This window comes from Artibeus jamaicensis, unplaced genomic scaffold, assembly GCF_021234435.1.
Source record: "Artibeus jamaicensis isolate MK-2021 breed Jamaican fruit bat unplaced genomic scaffold, CSHL_Jam_final contig_468, whole genome shotgun sequence".
NCBI classification, from domain to species: domain Eukaryota; kingdom Metazoa; phylum Chordata; class Mammalia; order Chiroptera; family Phyllostomidae; genus Artibeus; species Artibeus jamaicensis.
Window position 1 is genome coordinate 1,694,944 of NW_026521846.1, and position 25,526 is coordinate 1,720,469.

Genomic DNA, 25,526 nt, shown 5'->3' on the forward strand with positions numbered 1-25,526 from the left:
AAGCAGAGGCTAACAAGAAGAGTCTCACAAACAATGGGAAGACAAAGAAACAATCCACAAGTGAAAGGAAAGGAGAAAGCTTCAGAAAGAATGCTAAATAAAATAGAGGCAAGTCAACTATCAGATACTGAGTTCAAAGCAATGGTTACCAGGAAGCTCAGAGTTCATAATGAGCTACCAGAAACTACAGGGAAACTATAATGAACTCACTGAAAACTATATCAACATGAAAATGGAAATAGAAACTACCAACAAGGGCCAAGAGGAAATGAAGAATACAATTTCTGAACTGAAGAACACAGTAGAAGGAATCAAAAGTAGGATTGATGAAGCAGAGAATCGGATCAGTGAGTTGAAGGACAAGGTAGAAAAAAACTTCCAGAAAGAGTAAGAAAAGAAAAAGAGACTCAGAAAAAATGAAGAGGGATTAAGAGAAATGTAAGACAATATGAAATGTAATAATATCCATATAATAGGGATACCAGAAGGTGAAAAAGAAGAGCAAGGGATAGAAAACCTATTTGAAAAAGTAATGATGCAAAACTTCCCTAATTTGATGGGGAAAAAAACTCACACAAATCCAGGATACACAGAGTCCCAATGAAGAAGAAGCCAAAAAGGCCCACGTCAAGCCACATCATAATTAAAATGGCAAAATTCCAAGACAAAGAGAGAATCTTAAAGGCAGCAAGGGAGAAACAAGAATTAACATACAAGTGAGCCCCGATAAAGGTAGCAGCTGACTTCTCAATAGAAATGCTCCAAGCCAGAAAAGAATGGCAAGAAATATTCCAAGTAAGGAGAACCAGAGGCCTGCAACTAAGGCTACTTTACCCAGCAAGGCTCACAATCAATATAGAAGGCCAAATAAGGTGCTTTCCAGACAAAAGAAGTGTAAAAGAATATACCTCCACCAATATAGCTCTGCAAAAGACACTAAAGGAACTGCTTTAAGGAAGGAAAAGAGAGAGAGGAACACAGAAAAATATGGCAATGAATAAGTACCTATCAATAATAACCTTAAAGGTAAATATATTAAATGCTCCAATCAAAAGACATAGAATAGCTGAATGAATAAGAAACTATGATCCACACCTATGCTGCCTGCAAGAGATCCGCCTCAAGACAAAAGACCATCACAGACTAAAAGTGAAGGGCTGGAAACCAATTTTCCAGGCAAATAGACAGGAACAAACAAACAAACAAACAAACAAACAAAAAAGCCGAGGTAGCAATACTCATATCAGAAAAAATAGACTTCAAAAAAAGGGCCATAAAGAGAGACCCAGAAGGTCACTTCATTATACTCAACGGAAGACTCCACCAAGAAGACATAAACATTGTAAATATATATGCACCTAACATAGGAGCACCCAAATACATAAAGAAAATATTGGAGAACTTCAAGAAAGATATTGACAGCAACACAATTATAGTAGGGGATTTTAATAGTCTACTGTCAAAAATGGACAGATCTTCCAAACCAAATAGCAACAAAGATATTGTGGCATTGAACAGCACCCTAGATGAAATGGACTTAACTGATATATATAGAGTCCTTCATCCCAAAGAAACTAAATACACATTCTTTTCAAATGCACATGGAACATTTTTGAAGATAGACCACATGATAGGACACAAAACGAGCCTCAACAAATTCAAGAAAATTGAAATCATATCAAGCATTTTCTCCAGCCACAAGGGACTGAAACTAGAAACCAACCAAAAAGAAAAATCCTACAGACTCTACCAAAAAACTGCTCGACCTAATAAATAAATTTGGCAAAACAGTGGATACAAAGTCAACATCCAGAAATCAAAGGCATTTTTGTACACCAACAATGAAACATCAGAAACAGAAATCAAGAAAGAAAATCTCATTCGATATAGCAAAAAGAAAAATAAAATATCTAGGAATAAACCTAACCAAGAGGGTTAAAGACCTATACTCAGAAAACTACACAACACTGAAGAAAGAAATTAAGGAAGACACAAACAAATGGAAACATATGCCGTGTTCATGGATCAGAAGAATTAACATCATCAAAATGTCCATACTGCCCAAAGCGATTCACAGATTCAATGCAATACCTATTAAAATACCAATAGCATATTTCACAGACATAGAACAAACACTTCAAAAATTTATATGGATCCATAAAGAACCCCAAACACCTGTTGCAATTTTGAGAGAGAAGAGCAAAGTAGGACAGATCACAATGCCTGATATCAAACTGTAATACAATGCCACTGTAATCAAAACAGCCTGGTACTGGCATAAAAACATACGGATAGACCAGTGGCCCATAAATAATCCCAAGTATGTATGGTAAATTAATTTTAAACAAAGGGGGCAGCAACATAAAATGGAGTAAATATAGCCTGTTCAACAAATGGTGTTTGAAGATCTGGACAGCTACATCTAAAAAATGAAACATGAGCACCAACTTACACCATACACATAAATAAATTCAAGGTGGATACAACATTTAAATATAAGCTGTGACACCATTAAAGTTCTAGAGAAGAACATAGGCAGGAAAATCTCAGATATTTCACACAGCAATATTTTCACTGATATGTCCCCTAGAGCAAGGGACATAAAAGAAAGAATAAACAAATGGGATCTCATCAAAGTAAAAAGCTTCTGCACAGCTAAAGAAAACAGTATTAAAATAAAAAGAGAACAAACTGTGTGGGAAAACATGTTTGCCAATGATACCTCAGACAAGGGTTTCATCTCCAAAATATATAAAGAACACACACAACTCCACTCCAGGAAGACAAAAAACCCAATTAAACAATGGGCAAAGAACCTGAACAGACAATTCTCCAGGGAGGACATACAGAGAGGGTCCAGAGACACATGAAAAGATGCTCAATATCGCTAGCTATCAGAGAGATGCAAATTAAAACCATAATGAGATACCACTTCACAAGACTCAGAATAGCCATCATAAACAAAGCAACAAACAACTAGTGTTGGAGAGGTTGTGGAGAAAATGAAACCCTAGTGCACTATTGGTGGGAATGCAGACTGGAACAACCACTATGAAAAACAGTATAGAATTTCCTCAGAAAACTAAAAATGGGTCTGCCTTTTGACTCAGCAATTCTACTGCTAAGTTTATATCCTAAGAATCCTGAAACACGAATCCAAAAGAACCTATGTACCCCAATGTTCATAGCAGCACAATTTACAATAGCCAAGTGCTGGAGGAGACCTAGGTGCCCATCAGTAAATGAATGGCACATTTACACAATGGAATTCTGTGCAGCAGAAAGGAAGAAGGAGCTCCTACTCTTTCTATCCATCCAACAGCATGGATGGAACTGGAAAGCATTATGCTAAGGGAAATAAGCCAGGTGATGACAAACACTGTATGATCTCACCTTTAACAAGAACCTAAGCAACAAAACAAACAAGGAAGCAAAATATCACCAAAGACACTAAAATTGAGAGCAGGTTGACAGTGACCAAAGGGTAGAGTGAAGGGAATTTCAGGGGAAAAGGGTAAACAGTTTGCAGGAATAAGTGTAAAGGACATGTGGACTATAACAAGGGGGAGCAGTGGACATGGGAAGGAGTGGGAGGGCTGGGGGTGGGCTGGGATAAGGGGGAAAGGCAGAAACCTGTACTTGAACAACAGTTAAAGTAAAAATTTAAAAAAGAAAATATATTTTATTGATTATTTTATTACAGTTGCCCCAGATTTTCCCTCTTTGCACTGCTCCACCCAATACCCTATTCCCTCCAGCAATTACCCTCCTTAGTTCATGTATATGGGTCATGCATATAAGTTTTTTGGCTACTCCATTTTCTATGCTGTTCTTAACATCCCTTTACTTTGTACCTAACAATTTATACGTCTTAATTTCTGCACCTTTGCCCCCATTCTCTCCCTTCCCCCTCCCAGTAGATAACCCTCCAAATGATCTCCATATCTATCATTCTGTCCCTGTTCTGCTTGTTTGCTTAGTTTGTTTTTTAGATTCAATTGTTGATTGAACTTATTGCTATTGAATTTGTTGCTATTATAATATTGATAATTTTATCTTCTTTTTGTTATATAATTCCCTTTAAACTTTCATATAATAATGACCTAGTGATGATAAACTTCTTTAGCTTTACTTTGTCTGAGGAGCACTTTATCTGCCCTTTCATTCTAAATGATAGCTTTGCCAGATATAGTAATCTAGGCTATAGGTCCTTGCTTTTCATCACTTTGAATACTTCTTGCCAGTCCCTTCTAGCCTGCAAAATTTCTTTTAAGAAATCTGCTGATAGTCATAAAGGAACTTTTTTGTAGGTAACTCTCTGCCTTTCTCTTGCTTCTTTTAAGATTCTCTCTTTATCTTTAACCTTTGGCATTTTAATTATGGTGTGTCTTCATGTGGTCCTCTCTGCATCTATCTTGTTTGGGGTTCTCTGTGCTTCCTGGACTTGCATGTCTTCCTGGACTTCACCAAATTAGGGAAGCTTTTCAAATAAGTACTCAGTTTCTTGCTCTTCCTCTTCTACTTCTGACATTCCTGTGATTTGGTGTTGGTATGTTTGGAGATGTCTGAGAGATTCCTTAACCTATTCTCGGTTTTTTTAAATTACTTTCTCTTCTTGCTGTTCTGATTGAATGCTTTTTTCTTTCTTATGTTTTAAATCATTGATTTGATTTTCTCAGCTTCAACTCTTTCAGTGTTGGTTCTCTGTAAATTTTTCTTTATTTCACTTAATGTAAGTTTCATTTCTGCTTGGATCTTTTTTATGCTGTTGGAATACCCAATGAGTTCCTTGTGCATCCTTATAAGCAGTGTTTTCAACTCTGCATCTGATAGATTGCTTATCTCCACTTTATTTAGTTCTTCTTCTGGAGTTTTGTTATGTCCTTTCATTTGGGCCATATTTCTTTGTCTACTAAATTTGTCAGCCTCCTTGGGTTTTTTCTGTGTATTAGGTATAGCTGCTTTGGCTCCCTTTCTTAGTAGCATGGCCTATCACAAAAAAGTGCACCTGTTTGAATGAATGTGCCTTCTTTAAATCCTTGGTTGTCAGACTGTACAGCTTGACTTTCTGATTAATCTGGGTGATATACTGTAATTTTGGCTGTAGTTGTGTAAAGAGGAAAAGTGTGTTTACCTACATCTCCATCTTGACTGGACCAGGATCCATGTGTGATAAAAACTCTAAGCAAAGTGGTAATAGAGGGAGCATTCCTCAACAAAACAAAGGCCATATATGAGAGACCTACAGCCAACATCATACTCAATGGGCAAAAACTAAAAGCATTTCTTCTAATATCAGGAATAAGACAAGGATGTCTGCTTTCACCATTCTTGTTCAACATAGTACTGGAAGTCCCAGCCACAGTGACCAGACAAGAAGAAGAAATAAAAGGCATTCACATTGTAAAGAAAGAAGTAAAACCATCACTATTTGCAGACCACATGATATGGTATATAGAAAACCCTATAGGTCCCACTGAAAATCTACTAGACCTAATCAACAGATTTGGCAAAGTAGCACAATACAAAATGAATCCTCAGAAATCAATGGCATTTCTATGCACCAGTAATGAACTATCAGAAAGACAAACCAAGAAAATAATCCCATTTACTATTGCAACAAAAACAAATGAGGTACCTAGGAATAAATTTAACCAATGAGGTAAAAATGTATATTTGGTACTATAAGACACTGAATAAAGAACCAGAAGAAGATACAAATAAGTGGAAGCATATACCAAGCTCATGGATTGGAAGAATTAACATCATTACAAAGTCCACACTACCCAAAGTAATCTATACATTCAATGTAATTTCTATTAAAATACAAAAACATATTTCACAGAACTAGTACAATTATTTCAAAAATGTATATGGAACCAAAAAAGACCCTGAATAGCCTCAGCAATCTTGACAAAGAAGAACAAATTTGGAGGGATCACAATACTTGATATCACACTATACTCCAAGGACACTGTAATCAAAACAGTCTTATACTGACATAAGAACAGACACACAGATCAGTGGAACAGAATAGAGAGCCCAGAAATAAACCCACATCTTTATGGTCATCTAATATCTGACAAAGGAGGCAAGAGCATATAATGGAATAAATGATGTTGGGAGAAATGGACTAGTACTTCCAAAAACATGAAACTAGACCACCAACTTATACCATACACTAGAATAAACTCAAAATGTATAAAAGAATTAAATATAAGATTCAATACTATGAAAATCCTAGAGAAAAACATAGATGGTAAAATTGCAGATATCTCACATAGCAATATTTTGCCAATACGTCTCCTAAGGCACGAAAAACAGGAGAAAAGTAACAAATGAGACTACATCAAATTAAAAAGCCTTCTTCACAGCTAAAGAAACCACCATCAAAATGAAAATAGAACCCACTGTATGGGAGAGCATATCTGCCAATGATACATTGGACAAGAGTTTAATCTCCAAAATATATAAAGACCTCATATGACAAACACACCAATTAAAAAATGACCAAAGGACCTAAAATAAACAGTTCTCCAAGGAGACATACAGATGGCCAATAGACATATGAAAAAAAATGCTCAATATCACTACCCATCAGAGGGATGCAAATTAAAACCACAATGAGATATCACCTTACACCTGCCAACAAGGCTATCATTAATAAAGCCACAAACAAGTGCTGGCAAAGATGTGGAAAAAAGGGAACCCTAATGCACTGTTGCTGGTAAATGCAGACTGGTGCAGCCACTGGGGGAAACAGTATGGAATTCCTCACAAAATTAAGTGGAACTGCCTTTGAGCCCAGTGATTCCACTTTTGGGAACAGATCCAGAGAATCCCAAAACACCAAATCAAAAGAATATATGCACCCCTATATTAATAGGAGTGTTATTTACAATAGCCAAGATCTGGAAACCACCTAAGTGCCCATCAGTAGGTGAGTGGGTTAAAAAACTGTGGTACATTTCCATGATGGAATACTATGAAGCAATAAAAAAAAGAAGGAATTGTTACCTTTTGCGACAGCATGGATGGAACTAGAGACTATTATGTTAAGTGAAATAAGCCAGTCGATGAAAGACAAATACCATATGATCTCATTATAACTAGAATATAATGAACAAAATAAATGGACAAGCAAAATAGAAACAGAAGCACAAAAGCTTGGAACAGACTGACAGGTATAAGAGGGAAGGAGGAAGGTAAGGACTGGTTGAAAGAAATGAAAGGATTAGCAGAGTACATATATGCATGACCCACAGACATAAACATAAGTGTGTGAATTGACTGTGTGAACTGGAGCTGTGCTGGAGGTAGGCAAGCAAAGGGAAAAAACTGGGACAACTGTAATAGCAAAATAATAAAAAAAGATGAGAAAATAAGTGGTGCTTGAAAACTGGACAGACACATACACACACACACACACACACACACACACAAAATAAAACTAGGCCATCTTCTTTCACCATATACAAAAATAAACTGAAAATCGAGTAAAGATTTAAATATAAGACCTGAAACCCTAAAACTCCTAGAAGAAAACATAGGCAGTAAACCATCTTACAATGCTCTTAGTAATTTTTTTCTGATCTCTCCTCCAGCAAAGAAGCAAAAGAAAGAATAAACAAACTACCTCAAACTAAAAAGATTTTGTACAGCAAAGGAAACCATCAACAAAATGAAAAGACAGCCCACCAATATACATTAAATAATGGGTTAATATCCAAAATTCATAAAGAACTCAACACACATACAAACACAGACACACATATCCAAACAACCCAGTTTAAAAATGAACAAAAGACCTGAACAGAAATTTCTCCAAAGAGGACATACAGAGGCAATAGACATATGAAAATATGCTCACCTTGGCTGGCATGGCTCAGTGGATTGAGTGCCAGCCTGCAAACCAAAAGGTCACTGGTTTGATTCCCAGTCAGGGCACATGCCTGGATTGTAGGCCAGGTTCCCAGTTGGGGGCATGTGAGAGGCAATCAATCAGTGTATTACTCACAATTGATGTTTCTCTCCTCTTTCTCCCTCCCTTCCACTCTCTCTAAAAGTAAATAAATAAAATCTTTTTTTAAAGTTGCTCGATGTCACTAATTATCAGAGAAATGCAAATTAAAACAACAATGAGCTATCACCTCATGCATATGAGAACAGTTGTCATCAATAAATCAACAAACAATGTGTGTTTCTGAGGATTTAGAGAAAAGGGATCCCTTGTGCATTATTGGTGGGATTACATAGTGGTATAGCTACTATAGAGAAATATATGGAAGTTCCTCAAAAAATTACAAATAGAACTAACTGCCTTATGACCCTGCAATTCCTCTTCTGGGTATTTATTTGAAGAAATTCAAAACACAAATTCAAAAAGATATAAGCACCCCTATGTTCATTGTAGTGTTATTTACAATAGCCAAGATACTGAAGCAACTTAAGTGTCTATCAATAGTTGGTTAGCAAAAGAATATGTGGTACGTATACACCATGGAATATTACTCAACTGTAAAAAAGAATAAAATCTTACCATTTGTAACACAATGGATGAATCTAGAAGGTATTGTTCTAAGTGAAATAAGTCAGACAGAAAACTACAAATACCCTATCATTTCAATTATATGTGAAATCCAAAGAACATGAAAAAACAAAACAGACTCATGACACAGAGAACAAACTGATGGTTACAAACAGAACAAACAGATAGGAGGGGGTGAATAAAAGTAAAGGGATTAAGAAGTACACATTTGTAGTAAAAAATAGTCATGGGCATATAAAGTATAGCATATGGAATATAGTCAATAATATTGTAATAACTATTTATGTATGGTGTCAGGTTGGCACTAGGCTTGTCAGGGATCACTTTGTAAATTTTACAAATGTCTAACCACCGTGCTCTATACCTGAAACTAATAAAAGGGAACCCTGCCTCTTCAACCTGACTCTTTCTATGCCCCAGTCTGTCTTCTCACCTGATTCACGCCCTCCTCTTAGAAAGGGTACAACACAGGAGGCCCAGTTCCTGCAGACTTCTCCAGACAAGCCTCTGCCCCAGAAGAGTCCACCCTCAAACTTCTCCAAAGTCTCTCCTTCTGGTGCTTGGTGGGTGGTGATCTATAGCTGAAAGATTTATTCATTCAGGTCCCAATAACTCAGAAATAACTCTATGACTAGTCAATCTAAGCACACCACTGTTTAAAAAGCAAACGCTAAAATCAGTAATATGGAGAGCAGATATTTTGAAAATTAAGTTCTTATTTTGAGGTGATTGTATATTTACGCAAGTAAGAAACTTGTAAGAAATAATAGAGATCCTGTGTCCCCTGTACCAAGTTTCCCCAGTGGTAATATCTTGTAAAGCTCTAGGACAATATCACAACCAGAATATTGACATTGATACAGTCAAGATACTGAACATTTCCATCACCACCAGAATCCCTCCTGTTCTTCTGTAGCCACATTTGGTATCACTTAAAAAAAAAAAACTCAGTTGTTCTTATAGTTATGAAATCATCTCATTATGGTTTGAATTAACATTTCCCATTAGATAGCTAATGGTCATCTTTGTATGTGCTTGTTTGTCATCTGTATATCTTCTTCGATAAAATGTTAGCCCCCTTTAAAAATTTTTTATTGTTGTTCTAGTACAGTTGTCTCTATTTCCCCCCCACCACTTCCCCTGCCCCAGCCACCCTCACTTCCCACCCTTGATGTAACCCCTGACCCCACCCCCTTTTGGTTTTGCCCACATGTCCTTTATAGATGTTCCTGAAAACCCCTCCCCCTTTACCCCCTTTTATCCCCTCCCACCTCCCCTCTGGTTACTGTCAATTTGTTCCTAATTTCAATGTCTCAAAACAACCAATTGCTTGCTTGTTTTTTGTTGTTGTTGTTGATTAGGTTCTACATATAGGTGAGATCATATGGTATTTGCCTTTCACTGCCTCATTTATTTCACTTAGCATGATACTCTCTAGTTCCATCCATGCTGTCCCGAAGGGTAGGAGCTCCTTCTTTCTTTCTGCTGTGTAGTGCTCCATTATGTAAATGTACCATAGTTTTTTGTCTATTCCTCCCATCCCAGCCCCCCCTGCCCCATCTCCCCACCTCCCTCCCATCCCCACCCCCCAGTACTCATCCCTGTGTCTTTCATATTTGTTTCTCAAAATGCCTCCCCATTTTTCCCCTTGAATTCCCTTCCCTCTCCCCTCTGGTCGCTGCCCACTTGTTCTCTATTTCAGTGTCTTTGTTTTTATTCTGTTTACTTTTTGATCCATTCATTTGCTGATGGGCACCTAAGTTGCTTCCAGCACTTGGTTATTGTAAATTGTGCTGCTATGAATATTGGGGTGCATAGGTTCTTTTGGATTGGTGTATCAGGGTTCTTAGGTTATAATCCCAGCAGTGGAGTTTTTTGTTAGCCCCTTTTTAATTTGGATTGCTTTTATTCCCTGGGGTTTTGAGAGTTCCTTATATATTCTAGATATTAGTGCTTGCTCAGATATATTTTGCAAATATTTTCTCCCAGTCTTTAGCTTGTCTTTGCGTCCTTTTAACAGGGCCTTTCTCTGAACAGAAGTTTTTAATTCTAATGAAGTCCAATTGATCAGTTTTCATTTTATGGCTCAAACTTTTGGTTTCCAGGCTAAGAACTTTTTACATAACCTTAGCTCCTGAAGATTTCCCCCTCTGTGTGTTCTAAAAGTTTTCTAGTTTTACTTTGTTTTAGATACAAAGCCTTTTTTGTTGCTATCATATACAAGCCTAGATGGTCTCTTCTGAATGAAAAGTACCACCTTTTTTTTATACTTAGGGAAAGTTATAAAACTTCTTCTATATTAGGGTAGAATTGTTCCAATAAATCATTATTTTCCAGTGAACCACAGTCTGGCAAACAGTCTCGTCCCTGAGCTTTATTAGTTGGCTGTCATCATTGCACTAATAGACAATCTCCATTTTCTGCAGAATAAAACTCTAATGAATATTAGTCATCTTCTAGTTCAATCTCTCTGCCTGGCACTTTGGGACTTTCATAGGAAAACAGAAGGTCTGACAGAAGAACTTTGAGAATATGTGACAGCAGTAATTTTACATTTTGAATTGTCGTGGAATTTGGCAGTTGTTTCTCTAAGACTTTCTGATGAAGATGGTGAGGATATTTCATCTTCAGTGTTAGCTGTTTTTTGAGCAAACACAGTGGTTGTGTTTTGAGTTCCCCATCTTCAGGTACACTGTATTTGAGGTAGACTGCCTGGTATCTGGGATGGGCTGCCAGGAACTCCTCATTTGGCTTGTTTTGGCTGCATCCTAATCCCACCTGCCTCTTCCCATTCATTTCCAAATCCTTTTCTGTATTCCAGCTCTGCTCCAAGCCTCTCCTAGGGAAGAATCCGACCTTTGTTCAGAGTCAGCAGCTGACTGATCTTGACGATAATGAACTGGTAAGTGGCCTGCACACTGCTTCCCTCAGACAGGGCATTTCTTCAGCAGGACAAAGAATTTGGACTCTAACTTATCCAGCTCATTGAAAGATGGCCATTGTGATTAATATCCAATTGTTATTGACTACAAGGTTTTGCAAGGAAGGAAACTGACATTTTGCATCAAATCCCAGCATCTGGGAAATGTAGAGAAGAAATCCTAGTATTAGAAAGAATTAGTTGTTCTAGTCTGGGCAGATACACTATTAGAAACAGCTGATTTTAATCAATTAAGTGATTATGGGAATGGTCTAATAATGTGACCATCTGTAGAATGTCAGCCAGCCTTTCTGAAATGGAAACATTGCTAGGCTCCAGGGAGAGCTCCTCTAGGACCTGCCACCCATTGGTACACCAGAGCACCTCAGCCTATGTTACTCCTGTTCAGCAGAGGACTAAAACCTTTAGTGCAGGAAATGTTTGGGTTGGAGATTGTGAGCCAGGGGGAAATCTCAGTTTATTGTCTCTGAGATTAAGAACTTCCAGGTGTCTGAGCTGATCAGCAATGTGTACAACTTCATCCCATGCTGACAGAAGGTTTATTGACAAATCTACTTCTCTAACATTAAGACATGCTTTAGCAATGGCTCCTTTGTCATCGGCATAACTTACTGCAGTTACTCAAAGAAATTTCTTGCAATGTGCTCAGCTGGCTTTGTCATTTTATAATAGAGTGAAAACCAATAGTTTCCACTGGTCTATTTACAATTTTAACAAGTTGTTCTTTTCCATCTTTCTCTGGTCCATTTTTTAACACATAGCGGTTCTTAGCTGCAGTAAATTTTATATTGTTTTAGATGACTTAAGGATCCTCCTGTTGGGTGGCTGCATTTATAATACACAGTTGCTTCATGTCTTCTATCATGCTTACCTCTCTTAGGATTGTCCCATTCTACTCCTAACCAGATCCTGCCACAGGAGGAACAGTGCCATAGAAATGCGCTGTTGCACATTCACCATTAACTTCAGCTCTTCAACCCATGACATCTGATGTCAAAGTGTCATTCATTATAATAGATCCAGAATCCAAAATATGAGATCTAGGTTTCAGGTTCAATCCTAAGTCTGGGTGGGTAAAGGAGGTAACTGATCCATGGTTCTCTCCCACATCGATGTTTCTCTTTTTCCCTACCTCTTTCTCTGGCATTAGTGGATGGACTCAAGAAACAGATGGCTGTGTCCCAAAGTAGGGAAAGCACAATTCTGCAAGATCCAAGCAATGTTTCTCAGAAACCCAAAGGCTGCCTCTAGGAAGCCTGGATAGAGCCTAAGTGAGTGTTCTTTCCCCAAGGTCTATGAGCTCTTGAAGTATCTTCTAACCGAAGATTTTCACTAATTTCTAAATGAAATTTAGCATTTTCCTCTTTTTCCTTGCATCAGCACTTGCATGTGTGAGAATCCTAACCCAAGTAGAGCAAATATTTTGGGAAATTACAGTATCACTTGAAGAGGGGATCCATGTCTTTCTTTCCCAAGACCAACCCCTTGCACACACTCTAGTTTTACATTTTATATTTAAGCCCATCATTCATTTTTGAGTTAATTTTTGTAAAAGGGGTGAGACTCAGGTTGAGGTTTGGAGTTGTTCTTGTTATTATTTTTTATTGTTGTTGTTATTATTATTGCCTATGGATGCCCAGCTGCTCCAGCACCAATTTTCCACTTCCACTTCATTGTTTTTTCCAGTAAATTGCTTCTACACTTTTTGTTGAAACTCATTTGGGCATATTTTGTGGCTCCATCTCTGGGCTGAGTGTTATTGAGATATATAATTCATACCACAGAATTCACTCATTAGAATGTATTATTCAATGATTTTTGTATATTCCTAGAGTTGTACAACTATCACCACGATTAATTTCAGAGTATTTCATAACCCCAAAAATAAACCAAAAGGGGAATGTTTACCATCTTAAGAAAAACAAGTTTTTCCGAGACCTATGGTATATTAAAAACTGTCTGTGGGTACCCCAAAATGGACAGCATAATCCTGTGGCATATCAGAAGTCTGGTTACAGGCCTGGAGTAGTCAGTTCCTTCAGAAGTTCCCAGAGATGCTTTGAGAAGCTCCCTGCAGTCACAACTGCCTCTCATGAGCCTCACCTGTCCCCAGCAATGGGCCTAAACCCAATCTCCAGAGATAAGGTAAGATTTCTATCCTGAAGATGGAACCCTGCTGACAAGCCTCTGCTTCACATCTCCACCTTCATCAGTACCTTCATGATCTACCACAGACCAGATTGTTTAGGCATGGAGCCTGCAGTAACATGAACTTCTGTTTACAGCAACAGGATTCAGATGCAAGTTCAGCCCCAACCCTCTGCAGCTTCCTCCCAGAGCAAGGCACCAGGGGGATCAAAGACAGGTTTGTAGAATGGGGGAAACAACAACCCAGGTGTTGCTCTCACTCCATACTTTGGGCACCTGCTGGAGCCCCTCACAGGCAGGTGTACCACAGGACCCTCTGTCTCAGCCCTCAGGCCCTCATGGGTCCTCTTCAACAAGGGAAGCTCCCTCCTGTGGAAGCCTAAGGCAGGCCACTCCCAGGATTCCAGAGAGGGCACAGAGTTCCTCAGCACCAACACCACTGGCATTTTCTTTTCCTGCATCTTCCATGTGGACTCCACAAGGCATCCCATGAATAAACCACCAGTGTCCCCAGTGGGAGGGGACTCAGATGGGCCAGTCCGTATCAGCCGATGACATTGGGAGCTTGTGGGATGGGGTAAGAATGGACCTTCAGGCTGTAGCCCTGAACCCTGAGTAAGAGTTTTACAGACAGTGAACTGGACAAGTGCAGACAGGCAGAAGCAGCAAGTGGGAAGGTGCTGGGGCAGCGACCTTTCCCGTTTAAGGGATGCAGAGGTCATTTCATTTCCTGGAGCATAGGTTTTGGAGGAGGTAGGGGAGGGAGGTAAGGCTGAAAGGGCAGGTTGGGGCCAGAACCTTCCCCCAAGTATGGTGTCCAACCCAAGATCCAGGATGGCTATGAATGAGCTCCAACACAAAATTAAAAATTTATTTAAAACCTTTTTTGTGTGTGCTCATCAGTTTTCATTAATGTATGTACATTTAATGTGTGGCCCAAGACAACTCTTCTTCCAGTGTAGCCTAGAGATGCCAAAAGGTTGGACACCCCTGGAATGTAGAGGGACATGATGCAGAGACCCAACTGCACCAGTGGAGCTAGGGGAATCCAGGGGAATATGTGCTGTCTAGAGCAGGCCTGCCACTGCTGCACACCCTTCTCTTTACTTTGGACACTTCCTCAGGGCGCTCTCCCTCTGGCTGGGTAGAACCTACTGTCTGGGCTACAAAAGGCCCCTCCTGTATTTTGCCTGTCCTCTTCCCATTCTCTGCTCTACCCAGAGTGCCTTGAGAACACCCTTTTGCCCCTACTGGAGCACCCCTTGCACTTCACAGAGAAGTCAGCACTGAACTTCCTGCCTGCACTGTTTCTGCCCTCTGAGCCAGCCCTTAATAAGTTTCCTGGAATCCTATTTCAACCAATAGGAGTGAGGCTTGCCCCATCCAATCACAGCTTTACTAACCAGGACAGCTCTGACTTTTGGGGGGAACCCCAAAATACCTGGAATTTACTTATAAAAAATTGTGTATTTATTCTTACATGTTTAAACTTCAATCACCTTCAAAGTACTCTCCATTTAATGCAATCCATCTACTGAGATGTTTTTTTTCTACTGCTCAAAACAGTTTTTAAACTCGATGATTTTGATGCCTTTTAGTCTTCTGCCACTTTTTGTTTCACCTCTTCCACATCAGCAAAATATTTCTCTTTGAAATCTTCTTTCATTTATGGAAACAAAAAACAGTTGCTGGGGTAGGGTGGGGTACAGGGGTCATGACATATTTGGTCAAAAACTGCTATACACTCCAGCACAATGTGGGCATGTACACTTGTGAATCATCTGTCCTGAAATGAGCAAATGTGTTAAAAGAGTCAAAAAATCCCCTGAAGCCGAATGCAGCCTTTCACAACAACTGAGCTGGCACACTGATACAGATGGGTTCCTAGAACACTCACCTAGCCAGGGAAGCCTGTACTACAAGGGGCCTGTCTTCCAAAAGATCATTCTGGGGTTTCCTTGGGCCCCCTTATATTCTGACCAATCAGGACAATGCTTTTTGAACCAATCAAAGTACAAGGATTCAGAGCCCTCATTTGCATGAGGTGAAACCAGTCAGAAACCAGGGATGGGAACTTCTATCTATATAAGTCAGTTCCCCTCTATCTCTGAGAACCTCTGAAGACTGCATCTCCCTGGCTGAGGTGAAACATCAAAGATGTCTTTCCTGAGAGGAGCAGACTGGCATAAAACAGAGCAGACCAAAGAACACCTGAGCTTACTAGCACAACACAAAGCAGACAGACAATCAAGGAGCAGAATAGAACTGTCTAGCTGGAGAAGGGCCTGGCCCCAGGGCTTCTTCAGGGCCTTGCTGTAACACAATTGAGCTATTTTGTACTGAATAAAGTTTCCTTCTTCACCACACTGCAAACTGGAGTCCCGTGGGAGAATCCCCACGGGACTCCAGTTTGCTCTGAATTGTTGCCAACCACGAACCACTAGGTTGGGCATGGTTGACAGTGCCCACTGTGGAAATGTGTGCCTGGGAGGCAAATCTATGCCCACTCCTGAGAAATTTCCCTGGGGAATATCCTAGGAAGGTCTAATCCAGGCCCCTGATATGGAGAAATGAAGCCTGCACTGTGAGAAAGCTCCCTCTCTGTCTCAAGAAGGGCCTGTTTCCCATAAAATGGAGATAGGCAGCCTGATATTCCATATACTGTGTGAACACTTGGGTATGGGGTTCCTCCCAGGCAGGACCAGACACCTAACTCCCAGCCTGGTCCTCTTGGGGACTAGGAATGAGAACAGATGTATTAAGGAGGGCTTACTGGACAATAAGGAAAGGATGTTGGACTGAAGGGAAGTGTTACAGGCAAAAGCCTGGAAGGCAAGCAAGTGAGGAGGGCTCTCTGTGGCCAGGTATGGAGTGCTCCAGGGCAGGGCTTGGAGTTAAAATGGAGACATCAGACAGGTCCAGTGAAGAACCGTAGACTTTCTACCTGAACTTTGAGCCCTCAAAGCTCTGTGGAGCCTCTTCAAAGTTTAAACTTAGGAGACATGTTATAATTTTATTTTAGTAAAAGCATTCTAGAAGGTAGAAGACTGGTAGAAGAAGCAGAAGACTGACAGAAAACAAGGCAGAGGCAGAGGGGGTGCCCTCAATCCAGGAAACAGCCAATAAGGCCTGTGTGACTTGCAGTTATTACTTGTAGGGCCTGGAAGTAGAGACTCATGGTAGAATATTACAGAGGTGAGGTCCAGTGGGATGGAGGTAGTTTGGTAGTGTGGTTCAATAAGGGAAGAAGGGTCAAGGGTACATTCAAGCCCCTTAGAAGTGTACCCAAGACCCTTCATGCTTATTAGAGAGATGGCTCTTAGAAAGCCCTGCCTCGTGAAGAACTAATAATCTTTGTGGCCAAGAAAATTGTGTTTCCTCATTTCCTTTGGAGAACTAATATAAGCTCACCGGGGAGAGGGACCCAAGCAATCCTGCTTTCATGATGGTTTCAGAATAAATAGGTCAGAAAGTTCAGTAGAGACCTCAACCCTGATATGAAGAGAAAGGAAAACGAAAAGAATAAAACAAAAAGAAAGAACACTGAAGTGGTTACAAATCGGACAGGAGATAGGCATTTTTAACTGAGTTGCTTTTTAGAGCCAAGACTTTTTAAAATTGCAGTGTCAATGCATGCTCATTATAGGAAAGCTTAAAAGCACAAAAATTATGTGGAAAAATATTCATCTCCTTCCACTCAAATTCAACCACTTAATTAAGTTTATCACTTATCATTTTCCTTCCTATCTTTCTTTCTTATAAAGTTGTCAAAACTTTAACACACTTGTGGTTATTCATTAGTCCTCTCATCTGATGTTTCACTTTCCTCCATTTTAGTTAACTTTACTCAACCACAGTCTGAAAATATTACATAGAAAATTCCAAAAATAAACAATTCATAAGTTTTAAATTGCATGTTATTCTGAGGAGGGTGATGAAATCTCAAGCCATCCTGATCCAACCTGCCTTGGAGAAAATATTTACAGTCATGCCTTGTTTTATTGTGCTTCTATTGTACTTTTCGGACATTGTCTTTTTTAAAAAATTGAAAGTCTGTGGCAACTCTGCATTGAGAAAGGGTATCAGTGTCATTTTTCCAACAGGCTCAGATGATGGTTAGTATTTTTTAGCAATAAAGTGTTGTTAAATTAAGGTGTGTACATTTTTTAGACATAATGCTATTGCACACTTAATAGACTATAGTATAGTGTAAACATGATTTTTACATGCACTGGAAAGTCAAAATCCTTGTCTTACTTTATTGTGATATTTGCTTTATTGGGGTGGTCTCAAATCCAACCTGCAATGTCTCTGAGGTCTGCCTATATATGTATGTGATATACCCAATGAGGAACTTATATCTAGTATGTTTTTTTAAATTTTACAACTCAATCATAAGAAGGCAAAAACTCAATTTTAAAATGGGCAAAATATTTGAAGATATTTCTCCAAAAAAGATATATGAATGTCTAGTAAACACATAAAAAGATATTCAAATTAATCAATAAGGAATTGCAAATAAAAAAACCACAGTGATATACCACTTTACACACACTAGAATGGCTATATATTTTTTTAAGTCAATAACAAGTATTGGTTAGGATGTGGAGATTTGAAATCTTCATATACTGCATATGGAATTGTGAAATGGTGCAGCCACTTGGGAAAAGTTCCTCAAAATGTTAAACATAGAGTTACCATGTGACCCTGCAATACCTTTCTTAGAAAAATTCTCCAAGAGAAAAAAACATATATATGTTTATACAAGGAATTGGATGTGAATGTACACAGTGGTATTACTTACAAGAACCCAACATAGTGAAAACAACCCAAATGTCCATCAAACCTGGTAACAGATAAACAAAATGTGGTATATATTCATACAAAAGAATATTATTCAGCCATCAAAGGGAAGTAATTGTTATGCATGCTAAAACATGGATAAACCTCAAAAACACTATGCACAGCAAAAGAAGCAAGACACAAAGACCACATATTACATGATTTGATTTATATGAAATGTTTAGAAAAGGCACATATCTAGAGACAGAACTAGAGGTGAGAGTAGGGAGTAAGTGGTCCTGAAGTTTCCTTTGGGGTCATGGGAATATTGTAAAATTAGATTGTAGTGACAGTTTCACACCTCTGTAAATATACTGAAAATCATTGCAGTGTACACTTAAAACAGGTGAATTTCATGTTATGTAAATTACACCTCAGTAAAACTGTTTCATTTTTTAAATTCTTTCATTCCACCTTTTTCCCTTCCTTCCTTCTTTCATATCTTTCTTCCCTTCCCTTCCTTCCTTCCTTTTTCTTTTTCCCTTACTCTTTTGTCCAACTCTTAAGCACAGGTGAGCATGTAAAACATAAATGTTCAGCAAACATTCATGCTGCCAATACTCAGATCAAAACATTGAATATTTCTAGCTCCCCAGATGGCTCTCCCACACATACACTACCTCTTCTCAACCACAAACTTCTCCTTCACCTCTAAATACCAACTATCCTAGCTTTTATGGTAACCATTTTCTCACATTTCTTTATTTTAACACTAAATATGCATCCCTAAATACTTGGTATTAGTTTTGGTTGTTTTGAAATTGATATGAATATTCATACACTATGTGTACTTTTGTGTCTAGTTTCTTTCATTTAAGATAATGTTTGTGAGAATAGAGTCCAGAAACAGTCACAAAACTTCATTGATTTTTGATAAAGTTGCCAAGGTAATTCAATGTAGAAATAAAAACCTTTTCAACAAATGAATAAAATACATAAACATCTATATACCCCCCAGAAATAGAACCTTAACCCTTATGAAAAGGTTAACTAGATCCCATTTACTACAGCAACGAGAAAAATAAAGTACTTAAGAATAAACCTAACTAAGGAGGCAAAAGACCTGTACTCAGAAAACTATACAACACTGAAGAAAAATATTAAGGAAGACACCAATAAAAGGAAACATATACCATGTTCATAGATTGGAAGAATTAACATCATCAAAATGTTCATACTACCCAAAGCAATTTATAGATTAATATAGTCCCTATTAAAATGCCACTGACATATTTCACAGATATAGAACAAACATTTCAAATATTGATATGGAACCATAAATGACCCTGAATAGCAGCAGCAATTTTGAGAAAGAAGAACAAAGTAGGGGGGATCAAATTACCTGATATGATACTTTATTACAAAGCCACTGTAATTAAAACAGTCTCGTACTAGCATAAGAACAGACACATAGATCAATGGAACAGAACAGAGAGCCCAGAAATAAACACGTGTCTCCGTTGTCAATTAATATTTAACAAAGGGGGTAGAAGCATACAATGGAGCAAAAACAGCCTCTTCAACAAATGGTGTTGGGAAATCTGGACAGCTACATGCAAAAAAAATGAAACCTGACCACCAACTTTACACCATAAACAAAATACACAAGATGAATAAAAGCCATAAATATAGGTCACAACACCATAAAAGTCCTAGAGGAGATCATAGGCAGGAATTTTCAGATATTCCAAGCAGCAATATTTTCACAGATATGTTCCCTAGAGCAAGGGACTTACAAGAAAGGATAAACAAATGGGACTACCTCAAATTGAAAAGCTTCTATACAGCTAAATAAAACATCAGCAAAATGGAAAGGGAACCAACCGTATGGAAAAAATATATTTGCAAATGATACCTTGGACAAGGGTTTGAGCTCCAAAATATATAAAGAACTTACAGGATTCCACTCCAGGAAGACAAACAACCCAATTAAAAATTGGGCAAAGGACCTGAACAGACACTTCTCCAAGGAGGACATACAGAGGGCCCAGACACATGAAAGGATGCTGAGCATCACTAGCCATCAAAGAGATGCAAATTAAAACCACAATGAGATACCACTTCACATTGGTCAGAATGGCCAACATAAATCAACAAACAACAAGTGCTGACAGGTTGGTGGAGAAAAGGGAACCCTAGTGCACTGTTGGTGGGAATGTAGACTGGTACAGACACTGTGGAAAACAGTATGGAATTTCCCCAAAAACCTAAAGAGGGAACTACCTTTTGATGCAGCAATCCCACTGCTGGAATGATACCCTAAAAATCCCGAATCACCTATTCAAAAGAACCTATGTACCCTAATGTTCATAATAGTACAATTAACAATAGCCAAGTGCTAGAAATAGCCTAAGTGCCTGTCTGTAAATGAGTGGATCAAAAAACTATGGTATATTTACACAATGGAATTCTATGCAGCAGAAAGAGAGGAGCTCCTACCTTTTGCCACAGCATGGATGGAACCGGAGAGCATTATGCTAAGTGAAATAAGCCAGGTGGTAAAAGACAAATACCATATGATCTCACCTATGAGTGGAACATAATCAACAAAACAAACAAGGGGGCAAAACAAAACCAAAGACATGGAAATAAATAAGAAACTGACAGTAACCAGAGGAGGGGATAACAGAGGAGAGAAGGGCAAAGGTCATCATGGAACAAGTATAAAGGACCAAGGACAAAGACAACAGGGGTGGGGGAAAACTGAATGTGGGAGATGGGAGTGGGTATAGTGGGAGAGAGTAATGGGAGAACATAGGGACAACTGTAACTGAACAACAATTAAAAAAGAAAAGAAAAAATAAAAATTAACTAGAAATGGATTATATAGAACTCAGTGTAAAACCTAAACTCCAAAATTTTAGATAAAAAAAGCAACAGGAGAATCTTTGTGAGCTTTGGTAAGGCAAAATTTTTCTAGATAGGACACAAATAGCACAAATCATTACAATTTTTTGGATAAATGAATAAACAAACCATAGACTATAAGAAAATATTTGAACAATATATAACTGATAAGTGATTTATATCCAGAATAAATAAAAAATTAAAACCACAATGAGATATCAACTCGCACCTGTCAGAATGGCCATCATTAATAAATAAACAAAGAAATGCTGGCAAGGTTGTGGAAAAAAGGGAACCCTAGTGCACTATTAGTGGGAATGCAGACTGGTGCAGGCACTGTGGGAAACAATAAGGAATTTCCTAAAAATACTAATAATCTAACTGCCTTTTGATCCAGTGATTCTGCTGCTGGGAGTATACCCTAAGAATCCCAAATCACTGATTCAAAAGAACTCAGGCACCTCTATGTTCGTAGAAGCACTATGTACTATATAGCCAAGTGCTGGAAACAGCCTAAGTGCCCATTAGTAAATGAGTGGATCAAAAACCTGTGGTACATTTACACAATGGAATACTACGCAGCAGAAAGAAAGAAGGAACTCCTATCTTTTGCAACAGCATGAATGGAACTACAATATCATGCTAAGTGAAATAAGCCAGGAGGCGAAAGACAAACTATGTGATCTTGCTTATAAGAGGAAGCTAATGAACAAAATCGGCATGGAAACAAAGAACAGACTGACAATGATCAGAGGGGAGGAATAATGATAGAAAGGAGAAGAAAAGACTAGTCAAAGAACATGTATGAATGACTCATGGACATAGACAACAGTGTGGGAGAGGGGGTGGGATGGGTGGAGTAGGGCAAAGGGGGGAAAGAAAGAATTCTCAAAATTTAATAATAATTCCAACTAATATGTCTAAAATTAAGAAACCTGACAATAGCATGTGTTAGTGAGTATGCAGAGCAAATGCCACTCATGTATGTTTCTGGTGGGAGAAGAAAGTAGTACAAACACTTTGGAAAAGAGTTTGGCAGTTTCTTATAAAGCTGGACATACATTTATAGACCCCAGTGATCTCGTTCCCAGGATAATTAAAAACATCTATCCACACAAAGTTCAAATATTTATAAGAGTTTTATTCATAATCATGAAAAACTGGAAGTAACCTCATCTCTGCAAACTGGTAAATAAATAAACAAATATAGTATACTTCTATACCATGGACTACTACTCATCAATAAAAAGGAATGAGCTGATGATACTCATGTGACAACATGGATGAATCTCAAAAAACATATACCAAATGAATGAAGTCATATAAAGAAGGCTATAAGCTGAAGTATTCCATCATGTTATGAAAAAGGCAAAACTACAGGAACAAATCAGATCAGTGTTTGTCAGGACCTGGACTAAGATTATGGGATTGACTTCAAGGGATAAGGGAGAACTTTTGTGGCCACTAAAATATTCAGTATCTTGACTATGGTGGCAGTTACATGATTGTTTACATTTGTCAGATCATCCAACTGTACACTTTTAAAAAAGATTTTTATTTATTTATCTTTAGAGGGGAAGGGAAGGAGAGAGAGAGAAATATCAATGTATGGTTGCCTCTCATGCATCCCCTGCTGGGAACTGGCCTGCAACCCCAGCATGTGCCCTGACTGGGACTTGAATGGAGATCCTTTGGTTCACAGGCCTGCACACAATCCACTGAGCTACACCAGCCAGGGCCGAGTGTACACTTTTTTCTGTGGTGAATTTAAACATCAATAAATTTGACTTTAAAAAATATTCATTCCTGTTGTTTTGTATAGCTATCATTTCTAAATTATTTTTCTCGATTATGTCTCTGTACTTATTTTATTATTAATGGGTATTGAAGTGTTTATCACTGTGGGATTACAAATAATTCTGATAGCTCTTTTACATATCTCATGGTGCATGTGCATGAAATTCTGTTAAATACTTAGGAGTAAAATTGCTGGGTTATGAAGTATGACTATAATTCAACTTTAATAGACAATGTCAGACTTATTTTATGAACTGATTGTAACAATTTATACTCTCACCAGAAGTGAATAAAAGTATCACTCATTCCACACTTTTGCCAACAGTTGGTATTGCTAGTCTTTTTCCTTTTAAATAAATAGCCAACATAAGGAATGTGTAATGGTATCTCATTGTGGTTTTAATTTGCATTTCCCTGATAAAAAATGATATTTAGCACCTTTTCTTAAGCTATTGACAACTTTTATTTCCCCTTTCGTGAATTGCCCATTGGGAGTGTCTTGTTCATTTTTTTCTCTGGAGTTTGTCAGTCTTTTTCTTACTGATTTGTAGTAGCCCTTTATATTCTCTTTGTTGACTATGTGTGTAGCATCCACCAATGCAAGCAACAAATGTCGGAAGCTTTCAGGAGTTTAAGATGGAACTTTATTGGCCAAAGTTTCAAAGTTTTACCTGCGCAGGGGCGAACTCTCAGGGTGTCCGGAGACATGGTGCCAAAATGGCTGCAGATGAGAGTCGCGCCTGGCGCTTACAGCCTGGGGTTTTTACTGGGGTGAGCAAGCAAGCAAATACAGAAGCAGATGTAGCTGTTAGCAATTGGCTATCTCCAGAGAACACACACACATGGCTATGCTCTCTGCTTGCTACAGTGGATACTTTTCTGCAAAGACAAGGCCATGCAAAGACAAGGTCATGCACAGGCGGTTTATCTTGTTCATCACTCTTTCTACTTTCTTTACTTTTCTATCTTCCTTGCTGAGACAGTCTAGTGCCTGCCTTGGGTTCCTCCTTGCTAATTTTATCTAATTCCGGCCTAACCTAACATGTGCTGCAAACATCTACTCAGGAGCTTATTTTATCGTCTGTAATCGGTGTCTTTTAATGAAAATAATGTAATCCAACTTATAATTCTTTTCCTTTTTGTTTGGTGTTTTGGGCCTTGTTTAAGAAGTTTTCTTCTAACCTGAGGTCAAAGTGATATTCTCCTTTATTCAATTCTAAATGTTTCATTATTTTGATGTTAACATTTATACTTACAATCCACCTTAAACCGACTTTTTTGTATAATGTGAGGTAAGGGTTAAGATTAGTTTTCATCCATATAAGCTAGTCAATTATACAAACAACATTATTTAGAAAGCCATTCCCCCCCACCCCCCCCACCCCCCACTCACAAACCAAGTATCCATGGGCATATTAGCCTGAGTTGTTTTCTATAGCATTAACTCTTGAAAGACAGATTGCTGGATATAAAGTTGTTACTGTTTGCTTACTTTCATTAAGGGGGCCTGCTTTTTTGTGACTTAGGTGAACCCTGAGTTTATTTTTAAATAGTGCTCCATTGATTCCTTACTTTGTATGTTTCTTTTGGAAGACAGTCTGATGTCAGTCTAATTATCTTTCTTTTATGAGTTGTTCAGTCTTTCCAGACCCAGGAGCTCTGAAAATATTTCATCTTTAAAGTCTCATACACTTACTGATTTGTCTTGAACACTGTAAGTAAATTTTATATGTGCTACTCAGTGGGCCTTGCAATCAAGTAGATTCAAGCATTAATTTAGCTCAGGAAAGTTTTCTTGGATTACAATTTAAAATAGTTGTTCTATTGCTCTGTTTTTCTTCCTCAGGGTTCCTAATATCTCTATGTTGGGTCTTCTTTGTCTATTTTCTATTTAAACCATTTTCTCTCTGGTTCTTTTTTACTTTTAGTCTCACTTATAATTTTCTTTGTTATGTTCCTGCTTTTCTTCAATATTCTTTATAAAGTTTTAATTTGACTCTATTCCTCTCTTAGCACTTCTGAAATCTAGACTTCATTTCTGATTGACTCCTTCCCTGAATTCAATAAACCCTTATTTCATTTCTTTTTTGTTTGTTTTTCATTTTTCTTAAGTTTTGAATTTCTGTTCCAATGTATTTTTCAAATCTTTATATTCTTGTTTTAGGTTAATACAGATTGGAATGTTGTGTTACAGTTTTATCCTGTTTTGTGATTTTAGGGAGGTTTTCATCAACTGAAATATTCTGATCCTCATTGTACCTTTGTATTGATGAAAGCTGCTTATGCTTATGCATTCTGTGACCAGAACTGGTGGTGACAGTGTCATTTTACAAGATTCCTACCCCCCAACCCCTCCCTCTTCTATTAATGTAGCTAATTGAATTTTCCTTCATTGATAGTTTG

The 25,526-nt window shown here is 38.2% G+C and overlaps 1 pseudogene; it reads right to left on the reverse strand.

Moving 5' to 3' along the window:
- Positions 1-10,939: 10,939 nt before the first annotated feature.
- Positions 10,940-19,025, reverse strand: LOC119047663 (tubulin-specific chaperone E-like; annotated as a pseudogene).
- Between the last annotated feature and the right edge of the window lie 6,501 nt (positions 19,026-25,526).